We start from the raw sequence: 14717 nt of genomic DNA on the forward strand, positions 1-14717 counted from the left end.
CGGCTCACTGCAACCTCCGCCTCCTGGGTTCAAGAGATTCTCCTGCCTCAGTTTCTCAAGTAGCTGGGCCTACAAGCGTGCACCACCACGCCCAGCTAATTTTTTATTTTTTCTAGAGACGGGGTTTCACTATGTTGGCCAGGCTGGTCTCGAACTCCTGACCTCAGGTGATCCACCCGCCTTGGCCTCCCAAAGTGCTGGGATTACAGGAGTGAGTCACCGTGCCCAGCCAGGTTTATTATTTCATAAAAGAATTGCTGGGTGGGTGCAGTGGCTTATTCTTGTAATCCCAGCACTTTAGGAGGCCAAGGCGGGAAAATCACCAGGTCAAGAGATTGAGACCGTCCTGGCCAACATGGTGAAACCCTGTCTCTACTAAAAATACCAAAATTAGCTGGGCGTGGTGGTGCGCACCTGTAGTCCCAGCTACTCAGGAGGCTGAGGCAGGAGAATCGCTTGAACCTGGGAGGCAGAGGTTGCAGTGAGCTGAGATCGCGCCACCGCACTCCAGCCTGGCGACAGAGTGAGACTTGGTCTCAAAAAATATATATATTGCTTAGGAACACCTTGGGTTTTTCTCTCCTCCCTGCTTAATATTAGTCCTAAATCTCACTTAATCAGTGTAGCCTCCTAAGGAACCACAAAGCCCAGGGCAGGGCCCCCACCGAGCCTTTCCCTTAACCCCTCCAGTGTGGTTTTCTCTCTCTCTGTGTGTGTGTGTGTGTGTGTGTGTGTATGTTTTTATGGATGTGTAAAGGTTTCTACATCTTGGGTTTTGTTTTTTGAAGTATAAAGGTGTCTGTGCTTCTGAAGTCAGCACTTTACATCACTTAGGAAATTCTGCACACCCAGCATATTGTGGTTTCTGCGTCTTCTTGTTGGGCTCATTCTTGGCTTGGGGTGGGGGTGGGCGGTGTGGTGGGGGGAACATGAAGCCGAGCTGGCCGCCCTCCTCCCCTTGCGCATGCTGAAGGGAGGGAACCGGGGTGAATGGGGGCCCATGTGAATCACGTGGGGGACCCAGGCGGTGCAGCCAAGACTGGAGGCTGGGCCTGGTTCTGCCTGTTGATCAGACTTCTGTGTTTGGGGGTTGGGGGGTGACCCATGGGGCCTGTGCTGAGGGAGGATGCTCTGCGTGAATTTGCTGCCTGGGAAATGCAGGTTGGAGTTAAGAGTCGAGGTAAGGGTGTTGGGGTCGGCCGCCTGGTGACTTTATTTTCTCTTGCTTAACTTTTTAAAACAGTTTTGTTGAGAGACATAATTCACGTATCATAAAATCCAGCCATGTAAAGTGTACAGTGCAGTGGTTTTTAGTATCTCCACAGAGTTGTGCAACGGTCACCTCTGTCTAGTTTGAGAACATTTTTTCTCACCCTAAAAGGAAACCTCATACCCACTACGCAGCCACTCCCCATCCCCTGCTCCTCCCAGCCCCATCAGCCTTTAATTCGCTTCCTGTCTCCATGGATTTGCCTGTTGTGGGTAATTCACATAAACACGATCATACACTAGCCGATCTTTTTGTGTCTGGTGTCTTTCTCTCTGTGTCATGTTTTCCAGGTCCACCCCTGCTGTGGCAGTGCCTCATTCCTTTTTATGGCTGAATAATATTCCACTGGATGGATGGACCAGATTTTGTTGATCCATTCATCCGTGGATGGACATTGGGTCCATTCCCCTTTGGCTATTACAGAAGCTGCTTGGTGGCTGTTTCTTTAGCCAGGTGGAAGCTGGCATTTCCAGCGCCTCTCTGCCCGGGGCTGCTCTTCCGCTGTGCTCTCACAGCGCCCACGGGTCTCTTCCTCCCTCCTCCCTCTTTCCTCTCTTCCTTTCTTTTCCTGCTCTTTCTTTGTATATCTCCCCCTCCCCCAGCCTCAGCCAAGAGAGAGTGAGTCTGGAATTAATTTCCAGGGAGCCTGGGGTAGGCCCTGGGGCAGCTCTGCTCCCCCGGCAGGGAGGCCTCAGCCTGCCCTGAACATTGGCCCCAGGGGAGGGACAGAAGGGACAGCCTGCTACTGCTTCAGCTCCCGGGAAGGCGTAGGGAGAGGGCCAAGCCTGGGAAACAGCTTTTCTCTGGGGCTTTAAAAATTGTGTGCATTTATTTGATTTTTTTTTGGAATAGGGAACACATGCTCAAGTATAAAACTCAGATGGTACCAAGGATTTCTAGTGACAAGTCTCCTCCCTCCCCCAACTCCCAGCCACCTATACCCACGTCTTCTTCCCAGAGGCAACATGGTTAGGATTTTTGGGCCTTCTTTCAAAGAGATGTTCTGTGCATGTGTAAGCATCTCTCTCACTCGCTGTCTCTGTGTTTCTCTCTCTCTCTTTCTCTCTCTCTCTCTCACACACACACACACACACACACACACACTTTTTAAGGCAGGTTTGTTTTGTTTTGTTTTGTTTTTGAGATGGAGTCTCACTCTGTTGCCCAGGCTGGAGTGTGGTGGCGCAGTCCCTTCTCACTGCAACCCCCACTCCCAAGTTCAAGTGATTCTCCTGCCTCAGCCTCCTGAGTAGCTGGGATTACAGGCACCCGCCACCACCATGCCTGGCTAATTTTTTTTTTTTTTTTTGTATTTTTAGTGGAGACCGGGTTTCACTGTGTTAGCCAGGATGGTCTCGGTCTCCTGACCTTGTGAACTGCCTGCCTCGGCCTCCCAAAGTGCTGGGATTACAGACATGAGCCACCGCACCTGGCCAGATTTTTTTTTTTTTTAGTAAACTTTACTTAGGTATAATTTATGTACAGTGTGACACACCCGTTTAAAAAGTATCATTGGATGCAATTTGATAAATGTGTACCATTATTAACCATCATCACGATCAGGATACAGAATGTTTCTGTTACCCCAAAAGGATCAATAATGCCCTTTTGTAATCAATCTTCACTACCCCCTGGCTCAGGCAGTACAAAAATCTCTGCTTTCTATAACTAGAGATTCAACTTGTCTTTTCTAATCAGCAAATTCAGGGAGTGTGTGATGCCTCCAGCTTTTTTCTTTTTTCTTAGAATCTCACCTGTGGTCCTAGCTACTTGGGAGGCTGAGACGGGACAATCGCTTGAGCCCAGCAGTTAGAGCTATGATCATGCCACTGCACTCCAGCCTGGGTGACAGACCGACACCCCATCTCAAAAAATATAAAATAAAATAAAAATTCAGCTATTCAGGGCAGGGTCTTTTGTGGTTTCATAGGAATTTTAGGATTTTTTTTCTATTCCTGTGAACAATGCCATTGGAATTTTGATAGTGATTACATTGACTCTATAGACCAATTAGAGTTATATATATCTACATATATATGTATATATATTTCCTCGCAATATTAAGTATTCCAATCCATGAACATGGGATATCTTTCCATTTATTTGTGTCTTCTATAATTTCTCGCATCCATGTATCATAGTTGTCAGTGTTCAGATCTTTCACTTCCTTGGTTAAATTTTATTCATTCTTTTTGATGCTATTGTAAATGGGATTGTTTCTTAAGTCCTTTTTTGGATAGGTTCATTGTTAGTGTATAGAAACACAACTGATTTTTCCATGTTGATTTTGCAACTTTCTGCAATTTCAATTTGTCTGTTCTAGAGTTTGACATAAATAGAATCACACAGCATGTACTTTTTTTGTATCAGGCTTCTGTTGCTCAGCATAGTGATATTGAAATTCATCTATGTTATGTGTACCAGTCGTTTTTTCCTTCTTTTGCTGGCAGTATGCCATTATGCAGATATATCATAATTTTTTCATCCATTCACCTGCTGATGGACCTTTGGGTTATTTCCAGTGTTTGGCTGCCATAGATGATGCTGCTTGAACATGCCTGTACGAGTCTTTGTGTGGACCTATGCTATCATTTCTCTCGGGCAAATACCTAGAAGTGGATTAGCAGGGTCAGATGATAAGGGTATGTTTAATTTTGTTAGAAACTGCCCAGCCGGGCGCAGTGGCTCATGCCTGTAGTCCCAGCACTTTGGGAGACTGAGGCGAGAGGACTGCTTGTGCCCAAGAGTTTGAGATCAGCCTGGGAACATGGCAAAACCCAGTCTCTACCAAAAATACAAAAAAATTAGCCAAGCGTGGTGGCACACAGCTGTAGTCCCAGCTACTCGGGAAGCTGAGGCAGGAGGACCTCTTGAGCCCTGGAGGTGGAGGTTGCAGTGAGCCAAGATCGTGCTACTGCACTCCAGCCTGGGTGACAAAGTGAGACCCTGTCTCAAAAAGAAAATAAAAAAGAAAGAAAGTGCCAAATATTTTTCAAAGCAGTTGTTTACCACCAGCAATGGATAAGCATTGCAGTTGCCCCACATCCTCCCCACCACTTACCATCGTCAGCCTTTATAATGTCAGACATTCTAATGGGTATGTAGTAATATCTCATTATGGTTGTAGTTTTAATTTCCCTGACGACTAAAGATGTTGAACATTGCATTGATTTATGGGCTGTTTGCGTATCTTCTTTTGCTCATTTTAAATTGGATCGTTTGTTGTCTCTTTTGAGACGGAGTCTCGCTCCAGGCTGGAGTGCAGTGGCGCAATCTTGGCTCACTGCAACCTCTGCCTCCTGGGTTCAAGCGATTCTCCTGCCTCAGCCTTCTGAGTAGCTGAGATTACAGGCGCCCTCCACCATGCCCGGCTAATTTTTGTATTTTTTGTAAAGACAAGGTTTCACCATGTTGGCCGAGCTGGTCTCGAACTCCTGACCTCAAGTGATCCGCCCACCTCAGCCTTCCAAAGTGCTGGGATTACAGGCATGAACCACTGTGCCCGGTCTGGAATTCTTTTTAAAAGCCCTTTTTCTGGATGCTAAAAATTGACCTACAAAAGTAACCCTGTAACCAACCCAAATACATCTGGGGCCCTGGTGTGCTGCCCCTGACTGACAAAGTGAAGGCTTTGAATGTGGCTCTTTCTGCATCCCAGCAGCTCAGTCCAGGCCCTGGAGGGGCATCTGTCACCTGGGACACTGGCCCTGTCGCAGCATCCCTGGCATCCAGCCATGACCATCCCTTCTCATGCCGGGGCTGCTCACGGTGCTGTCCCTGGGGTCCCTGGCATTAGACAGGCTGTGATGAGGTACTGGGGACACCAGCCTCCCACTGGGTGGCTGTGGACAGAAGAGCTCAGCAGAAGTTACACTGTCTGACTTTGAGCAGCCTGTAGGTTAGCTGAGAAAACAAGGCATACATTTTCATGGTTTTGCTTTTCTCGTGCTGGTCCTAACAATTAACATCGGTTGTTTGCCATATCAGGCTCTGGACTAATGAAGTCCTGAAACGGCCCCGGAAGCACGGGCAATGCTGAGAATATTTAAGCGTCCAGAGCCCCCACCAGAACCCAGGTTGGCTGCGAGACTACCACATGCGTGTTCAGCCAGAACACCACCGGCCTGGGGGGGTTAATTCTGTTCTGATGTCCATTTTGTAGACCTAGAAACTGAGGAACAGAGAGGGAAGTAACTTGCTTCAGGTTGCACAGCCAGGAGGCACAGAGCATGATATAGAGCGACCTTTACCTACATTCACCAACCTTTTATTTATTTCTTTATTTTTTGAGACAGAGTCTTGCTGTCTTGCTCAGGCTGGAGTGCAGTGGGGAGATCGTGGCTCACTGCAGCCTCTATCTGCTGGGCTCAAGGGATCCTCCCACCTCAGTCTCCCAAGTGGCTAGGACTACAGGTGTGCCCATGATGCCCAGCTAATTATTTCTTTTTTTTTTTTTTGCAGAGACTTAGGTGCCCAGGTTAGTCTCAAACTCTTAGCCCTTAGCCTCAAGTGATTCTCCTGCCTCAGGCTCTCAAGGCGTTGGGATTACAGGCGCCCGCCACCATGCCCAGATAAGTTTTGTATTTTTAGTAGAGATGGGGTTTTGCTATGTTGGCCGGGCTGGTCTCAAACTCCTGGCCTCAAGTGATCCGCCCACCTTGGCCTCCCAAAGTGCTGGGATTCCAGGCGTGAGCCACCGCGCCTGGATTTCATTGCATCTGCTTTTATTTCTACAGGCCTGTAGAGCAAAAGGTTTTCTGTCTGCAGGTCTTGGTTTACTCTTAAGGCAAATGAACCAGTTTCACGTGAACTCTGCACACACACTTCCTCTCTCTCTGTCCTGTGCTTCTCCTAAACGATTTGAGGGTAGGAATGACACGAACGTGCGTTTCCGAAGAACCGTTCTCTTATGGAACCACAGGACAGTTATCAGACGCACCTCGTTGACCATTGATTGATACAACACCATTAACGCAGCCACTCTCCGTATTCTGGCTCTGTCCAGAATAATGTCCCTCAGAGCCGTATCCTCCCCACCCTGATGTAGGATGAGGTTTGGAATCACACTAGTTGCATTTAGTTGTCTGGTCCCTTTCAGTCCCTTCATTCTGGAGGGTTTCCTCAGCCTTTCTTTGTGTTTCGTGACGTTGACATTTTAGAAGGGTCCAGGCTAGTTATTGTGTAGAACGTCTCTCACTTTCGGTTTGTTGGATGTTTCCTCTCAGTGAGATCCAGGCTACGCATCGCTGGTTGGAATTTCCAGAGCCTGCGTTCTTAACCACCCTGAGGTTCTGCCTCTGAAAGGGACATTCTGATTCCTTTCCAAAGGGCTGGTGATCATCTTGTCCTTGTTCTGGCAGGTGGTGCGTTCAGCTGGACAACCCGCTGCATTCATAATATTGGGGTCATATAATTTCAAGAAAAGGTTGAAGAAAAATGGTCTCTTAACATGAAAAGGTCATAGAGGATCATTAGAAGGAGCAAAAGAGGAAAGGGGAGGGAGCAAAAAAGAAACTGGAATATACAAAGTTCCAAAAACGCAGATAACACAAAAGTAACTTGTAATCCTGTCACTCCTGGGGTAGAGCAAGTATGTTATTTCCTTCTAATCTTCCTTCTGATTGGCTCTTCCTCTTGCCCTCAGGCATTCAGTTTGCACAGTTGACAGGAGAGACATATTTTGAAAGCTCAAGACTGAGATTCCAAGTGCAGTGGCTCACGCCTGTAATCCCAGCACTTTGGGAGGCTGAGGCTGGCAGATTGCTTGAGGCCAGGAGTTCAAGACCAGCCTGGGCAACAGAGTGAAACCCCGCCTCTACAAAAAATAAAAAAAGTTAGCCAGGCGTGGTGGCGCGCGCCTGTAGGCCCAGCTATGCTGGAGGCCAAAGCAGGAGGATCTCTTGAGCCCAGGAAGTTGAGGCTGCAGTGAGCTGTGATTGTGCCACTGCACTCTAGCCTGGTTGACAGAGTGAGACCCTGTCTCCAAAAAAAGAAAAAAGAAGAAAGAAAAGAGAAAACTCAGGGCAGGGGGGCATCAGCCAGGGAGGTGCATTTTGGGAACTGGCAGGGGGTGGAGGAGGGGTACGTCCAGGGTGCGGAATGCTCTGCCCACTGAGGGCTTGTGTCCCCAGACCTGGGATTTCTGCCTCACAGTGTGGACACCAGGGTCCTCAGGGGAGCAGAGATAGGTCCCTGCTGGAAACTTCCCTATGTCTCCAGAGCGCCTGCAAAAATCTCCAGAAATCACCAGCCCCTGGTGAACTTGGAGTAGAGGCTTTTAATCAAGTCCAAGGGATCAGCTCAGCCCGACACACACCCACGCACACAGACACACATGTGCGCGCGTGCACACACACACACACACACACACACACACACGGCTGAAACACCATGCTTAAGAACATTTCTTCCCTGTGTTTTACTTTTTCAGCCTTAGCCCGGGGATTTGAGAATAACAGCTATTCCTGAGAGTACTTCCCGAGCACATCCTGGGAGCTCAGGTCACGCGCTTCACCCGTATTAATTCGTTTAATCCTCCTGACAGTCCCTTGAAGGTGAGACGGTTACTATCAGAAGTGGAAACTGAGACACAGCGAGGTGAAGTAACTCGAGGATTCCTACAGAAAAGTGTAAAATATGCTCGTTTCATCCAGCAATTATAAAGTAACACTCTCACACAGTTATTCCTTTTTTTTAACAGCTTTATTGAGATATAACTCACATATCATACAGTTCACCCATGTAAATCGTTCACCACAGTTTATAGTGTGTTTGCAGAGTTATAACCATCACCATAATCTATTATAGAACATTTTTATCACTTCAGAAAGAAACTCTGCATCCCTTAGCCATCATCCCCACTCCTTCTCCCCCTCCCAGCCTCCAGTAACCACAAATCTACTTTCTGGCTCTGTGAATTTGCCTATTTTGGACATTTCGTGGAAACAGACTCTTACACGACGTGGCCTTTTGTGCCTGGCTTCTTTCACTCAGCATGATGTTGTCAAGGTCCCTCCATGTGTGTGTCAGTGTCTCATCCGTTTTCGTGACTCAGTAATACTCCATTGTATGGATAGGCCACATTTTGTTTAGCCGTTCAGTTGGTGGACATTGGAGGTTTTTTTTTTTCCAGTTTGCGCTGTTCTGAATGATGCCGTGTGAATGTTCGTGTGCAGGCTTTTGTGTGGACACGTGTTTCCATTTCTCCTGGTTTCTACGTGGGAGTGGAATTGCTGGGTCACAGGGTAACTGTGTGTTAACCTACTGAGACCAGCCAGACTCTTCCACGGCAGCGGCACCCTTGTATATCGCCCAGCAATGCATGAGGGCTCTGATTTCTCTATCATTTTGATGATTCATCCATTCTCCTGTTGATAGGATCTGGGTTGTTTCAGTTTAGGGGTGCTGTGAACATTCTAGAATGTGTTTTGTGGTCCGCCTCTGCCCCGCCATGCATAAAGTTGGGATTCCATAGAGAGTAGGTCCTGTTAGGTAACAGGTAGAAATGATCTGTGGGCTCCTCTCTCTCCTTGGCACGTGTGTGTGGCCCATGTTGCATGTTCTTCTAGAATCCTCCTTCCCGGGTAAGGATTGGAAGCCATGATCGCCTGTCTCTGTTGCTGGTTTTAGTCTTTAACCCTTGCCCTGTGGACTTGAGAAACGTGCTTTTCCACGGTGCCTGTGACCAAGATGGCCGCATCGTTAGTGAAGACCCTGCCATGTCCTTGACCACACTGCATGGGGATCCTGTCCACGATGCGGGGTGTCCTGTTGGGCTTGAGTGTCTAGATATGGAGACCGTAGTTCACGGGGGGCGGTGTCACCCCCTGGGAGGCGTTTGGCATATTTGCCCTGGCATTTGGGGTTGTTTATTGGGGGTGGGGGTGCTCCTGGCATTTCCTGGGCGGGAACTACTGGTATAGACCTACTGGATTAACTTGCTCCTGGGTCGGTGTGCGGGATGGGGGGAGGGTGCATCAGTCCTTGTGGAGCGTCTGCCTTCTCTCTGCCTCCCTGTTTTCCTGTTCCCGTCTCCCCATCCCTCTGTCTGTCTCTCTGAACTGCTCGTTCCCTCCTTGCCTTCTGTGCCGATGCCCAGTTTAACTGCTCACCCCCATAGATTGGGCGTCTCTGAGCCCGCAGTGGCTGCCTGAGCTGCAACCCGCCCCTGTGCCCTTTCACCTCCTCTCCTGCCTCCTGCTGACCAATCCCTGTGGTTTCTGGTCGGCCTGTGGATGTGTCCCAGTCAGGCCTAGGTCAGGCGCTGACAGCGTCACCTGTGGCCACTGAGAATCATCCTCCTTCAGGAGTCCCAGTCAGTCAATATTTACACAAAGCCAACAAAAAGAAACCTGGAGCTCACCGCTCCTGGGGGAGCCAGGCAGGAGCTAAGATAAGTCCCATTTATGGCCTGTCAGATAGCAATCAGCGCCTGCAGGAAAGCAAGCAGGAGAGGGACTGGGGGAGGGCTTATGACTACAGATGGCTCTGGTGACACTGGAGAAAAGGAAGGGCATGGCTGGGAGTGGTGACTCACGCCTGTAATCCCAGCACTTTGGGAGGCTGAGGCGGTGAGGTCAGGAGTTTTTTTTGTTTTTTTTGTTTTTTTTTTTTGAGACAGAGTCTTGCTCTGCCGCCCAGGCTGGAGTGTAGTAGGCTGATCTTGGCTCACTGCAGCCTCTGCCTCCTGAGCTCAAGTGAGCCCTGGGCTCTCCTCCCTCAGCCCCCTGAGTAGCTGGGACTACAGGCGTGCACCACCATACTGGGCTAATTTTTTTTTTTTTTTTGAGACGGAGTCTCACTTTGTTGCCCAGGCTGGAGTGCAGTGGCACGATCTCGGCTCACTGCAAGCTCCGCCTCCTGGGTCCACGCCATTCTCCTGCCTCAGCCTCCCAAGTAGCTGGGACTACAGGCACCCGCCACCACACCTGGCTAATTTTTTGTATTTTTAGTACAGATGGGGTTTCACCATGTTAGCTAGGATGGTCTTGATCTCCTGACCTTGTGATCTGCCTGCCTCGGCATCCCAAAGTGCTGGGATTACAGGTGTGAGCCACTGCACCCGGCCTAATTTTTGTATTTTTAGTAGAAATGGGGTTTCTCCATGTTGGCCAGGCTGGTCTCGAGCTCCTGACCCCAAGTGATCCACCTGCCTTGGCCTCCCAAAGTGCTTGGATTACAGGCGTGAGCCACTGTGCCTGGCCTGTACATTATTAATATTATTGTTAATCTTTTCATTTATTTGTGAGCACTGTTATATGCCCTCTGTATCTTTTGTGAGGATTAATTTAGTTAAAAGTTGATCTAATAATATATAAGTCAACATAATCAGAAATTCAAACAGGAATGTATTGACAAGCAAAGGAATGTTACTGTCTCTGCCTCGAAGATCTTGTGTCCTTCCTGGAGACACTTCACTTCCCCACTCACCTGCCACTTTCTGCTCAGTGTCAATGTATTGATTACCTGTCCAACAGAATCTATTTTATCTCTGAGGTTAGGGAATTAGTAGAAATTGATATCCTACTAATGGAATAGAACAGAGAGTCCAGAAGGAGAACCAGGCACATTAAGACATGGTATGAGGTCGATATGGACAATGGTCAGATTTGTGGGGAAACAAGGGACTCATAATAAATAGAGGTAGGGATCAAAAGTAAAAAGGTCATCCACAGGTGGAAGGAGATGAAATCAGATCCCTACCTCACACTGTACAGCACAGCTAACCCCAAGATTATTGAGTACTCAAAGTCAAATATAAACTTGGAACCTGCTTAGACTTTGGGGTAGGGACAGATTCTGAAATGAGATTTAGGTTAGTGTAAAACTAATTAGATTTTTTGCCATTAAGTGCAAAAGTAATTGCAGTTTTTGCCATTACTTTTTTTTTTTTTTTTGAGACAGAGTCTCTGTTGCCCAAGCTGGAGTACAGTGGCACAGTATCAGCTCACTGCCACCTCTACCTCCAGGGCTCAAATGATTATCCTGCCTCAGCTTCCTGAGTAGCTGGGATTACAGGTGCATGCCACCATGCCTGGCTAATTTTTTTTTTTTGAGGTGGAGTCTTGCTCTGTCACCTAGGATGGAGTGCAGGGTGCAATCTCGGATCACTGCAACCCTCCACCACCCAGGTTCAAGTGATTTTCCTGCCTCAGCCTTCCGAGTAGCTGGGATTACAGGCACCCGCCACCACCCTGGCTAAATTTTTGTATTTTTCATAGAGACAGGGTTTCACTATGTTGGCCAGACTAGTCTGAAACTCCTGACCTCGTGATCCTCCCGCTTTGGCCTCCCAAATTACAGGGCTGAGCCACAGCACCCGGCCAATTTTTGTATTCTTAGTAGAAACGGGATTTCACCATGTTGACTAGGCTGGTCTCGAACTCCTGACCTCAAGTGATTCTCCCACCTTGGCTTCCCAAAATGCTGGGATTAGAGGCATGAGCCACCGTGCCTGGCCGGTTTTTGCCATTACTTTTAATGGCAAAAGGTGCAATGATTTTTGCACCAACCCAATATAAAAGGTGTTGCTCTGAGAGGGAGGTATGGAGTTCTTGCCCATGGCTGCCACTTCAGTATTTCTCTCTTTCTCTGAGGCTCTGGGCAGCCCTCCCTGCTGTGCCCTGGGTTGGAGTCGTCTCTTCTCTTAATAAGGTGATCAGTAGCTTTGGGACCAGCAGAATGCATTAGAGGGAAATGGGCTTCACTGAAGAGGGCAGTGGATGAGAGGAAGGAGCATGTGTGAGGGCTTGTGTGCACCACACATCCTGACACCATCCGCCCAGCCCACACAGCCTGACACCATCTGCCCGGTCCACCCATCTTGACACCATCCGCCTGGCCCGCCTGGCCTTCTCAAATGCTGGAGGGCTCTCGGCTCCGCTGTTCCCTTACACCCCTTGGCCAATCCATCTGCAAACCCTCTTGCTCTGCTATTTTTTTTTTTTTTTTTTTTTTTTTTGAGACAGAGTCTCGCTGTTGCCCAGGCTGGAGTGCAGTGGCGCAATCTCGGCTCTCTGCAGGCTCCACCCCCCAGGGTTCACACCGTTCTCCTGCCTCAGCCTCCCAAGTAGCTGGGACTACAGGCACCCGCCACCTCGCCCGGCTAATTTTTTGTATTTTTAGTAGAGACGGGGTTTCACTGTGTTAGCCAGGATGGTCTCAATCTCCTGACCTCGTGATCCGCCTGCCTCAGCCTCCCGAAGTGCTGGGATTACAGGCGTGAGCCACCGTGCCCGGCCTTGTTCTGCTATTATGTCCAGAATTTGACTGCGCCTTGTCCCCTCCGCTGTCACCATATCTCCTGCCTGGACTGTTACCGTCGCGCCCTCACTGTGCTTCCGTCATCACCTTCTGCAGTCCGTTCTCCACTCCGCAGCCAGAAGGAACCTGTGAACACCCAAGTCAGGTCATGTCCCTGCCCTGTCCGGGGCCCTCCCGCAGCCCTGGGCTCACCTGGAATAAAAGCTAAAGTCCTTGCCCTCGTCTGTCTGACCTCGCCTCTCCTGCGTGCCTACTCATGCTCACACCCTCATCACTGCCCGTGGTCCCTGAGGCGTCCACGTGATTCTGCCTCAGGACCATTGCATGTCCTCCTCCTTCTGCCTGGAGCCGGCTCTCCTGGGGTGGCCACATTGCTGCTCCCCTTACCTCCTGCACATCCTGTATGTACCCCAGCCCTCCCCAACCATTCTCAGCATCCTTGCCCTCATCTTCTCCTCGGGACGCTGTCTCTTGGTTCAGGGTCTGACTCCTGCCGGTAGAACGTGAGCTCCGGGAGAGCAGGGATGACTTCCTCACTCCCAGCACCATCAGGAAAGCGTTTGACTTCTCTTTGTGGAGCAGTAGGAATCAGTAGGGAGCCCTAAGAAGGGGAACAGCATGACCTTAAATAAAATAGGTCGCTCTGGCCACCAAGTGGGGAACTGAGTTTAAAAGTGGGAGGTCAGTTAGAAGTCCCTGCCACCCTCCAGGCAACGAGCACGAGAGGGTTGGGCAGACAATGCTGGTTCCAAGACCTAGAGAAGGGTGGGCTGGAGTTATTTAAGAGACAGGAGGAATGGTGGCATCTTAGAGCCAACCAGCGTTGGCTGATTCCCACAGATGGCGCCACTCCTGGCTGTGATGCGGCTGCAAACCCATGGCTCGCCCAGGACCTGCTCTGGGACAGGAACGTTTGATCCGCACCAGGTCAGCATCTGAAGGTGTTTGCTGTAAGACCCAGGCCTGTGACTCTGCCAGCCCAAACCCCTGCCAGGTCCTGGGCAGATGTCAGCCTGCTGTCACTTCTCTGGTCTCTAAGGCTTTTTTGCCTGTGTGGCATGTGAGAAAAATAGGGGAGTGATTAGGAGGGCTCATGCAGAATCCAGGTAAAAAGCTGTTTCTGGTATGGAAGGGTGGAGGGGAGGAAGGTCATCTGGAGTATTTTTTTGAGACAAGGTCACCCAGGCTGGAGTGCAATGGTGTGACCATGGCTCACTGCAGCCTTGACCTCCCAGGCTCAAGCAATCCTCCTACCTCAGCCTCCTGAGTAGTTGCAATCAGAGGCATGTGCCACCACACCCAGCTATTTTTAAAAAAAATTTTTAGAGAACAGGGTCTCACTATGCTGCCCAGGCTGATCTCAAACTCCTGGGCCCAAGTGATCCTGCTTTCTTGGCTCCCAAAGTGCTGGGATTACAGGTGTGAGCCACTGTGCCGGGCCTGTCCAGACTCTGTATAGACATCAGCAGTCAGGCAGTGTGGCATCTTGGAAAGCAGCCAAGGCTTTGGTGTCCATGAAACCCAGGTTCTAATCTCATTGCTTCCTCTTACTACTCGTGGCTTTTTAGCTTGTGTGCATTCGGCTGCAAGTAACAGTTGACTTGACCACTGATGGCTTAAATGCTCTCTTATTTTTTTCAACAAATATTTCTAAATTTAGTTTTTGAGATGGCTAATTCACAAAGCTGAAAAAGCAAAAGTTATTTTGAAAACTATGCAGTGGGACACCTCCTATTCCTGTTCTGATCTGCCAGGTCCCTTCATAGTTAGTCAGTGTGTTTAGTGTCATATACACCCTTCCTGAAGTTCTTTAGGCATTGAAAAGCATTCAGAATATGTATCATTTCTTCTTCACCCTTTTCTTAAGCAGGTGGTAACGTTTTACACACACCATTCTACATTTTACTTTTCCATGTAGCAATAGTCTGGGCGATCTTTCCCTATCAGTACACAAAGAACGTCCTCATTCTTTTTTTTTTTTTTTTTTCTGAGACAGGGTCTCGTGACGTCCCCCATGCTGCAGTGCAGTGGCACGTTCTCAGCTCACTGCAACCTCCACCCTCGCTGGCTCAAGCGATCCTCCGACCTCAGCCTCCAGAGTAGCTGGGATTACAGGTGCTCACCACCATACCTGGCTAATTTTTGTATTTTAGTAGAGATGAGGTTTCATTATGTTGGCCAGGCT

General features: G+C 49.0%; 1 protein-coding gene across 11 annotated transcripts in view; it reads left to right on the top strand.

The window, feature by feature from the left end:
• The window catches only part of BICRA (BRD4 interacting chromatin remodeling complex associated protein), a 95917-nt gene that overhangs the window by 31100 nt on the left and 50100 nt on the right, over positions 1-14717 (top strand). For 2 of the 11 annotated variants that reach the window (XM_054464254.2, XM_063657243.1), the window contains exon 2: positions 7701-7824. The exons of 6 other annotated variants lie outside the window; for them this stretch is intronic. The gene's annotated coding sequence lies outside the window, so the exon portion shown is untranslated. 3 more of the 11 variants (XM_063657244.1, XM_063657247.1, XM_054464256.2) reach the window with 3 other exon arrangements.

The sequence above is a fragment of the Pongo pygmaeus genome, chromosome 20 (genome assembly GCF_028885625.2).
Source record: "Pongo pygmaeus isolate AG05252 chromosome 20, NHGRI_mPonPyg2-v2.0_pri, whole genome shotgun sequence".
In the NCBI taxonomy this organism is placed as follows: domain Eukaryota; kingdom Metazoa; phylum Chordata; class Mammalia; order Primates; family Hominidae; genus Pongo; species Pongo pygmaeus.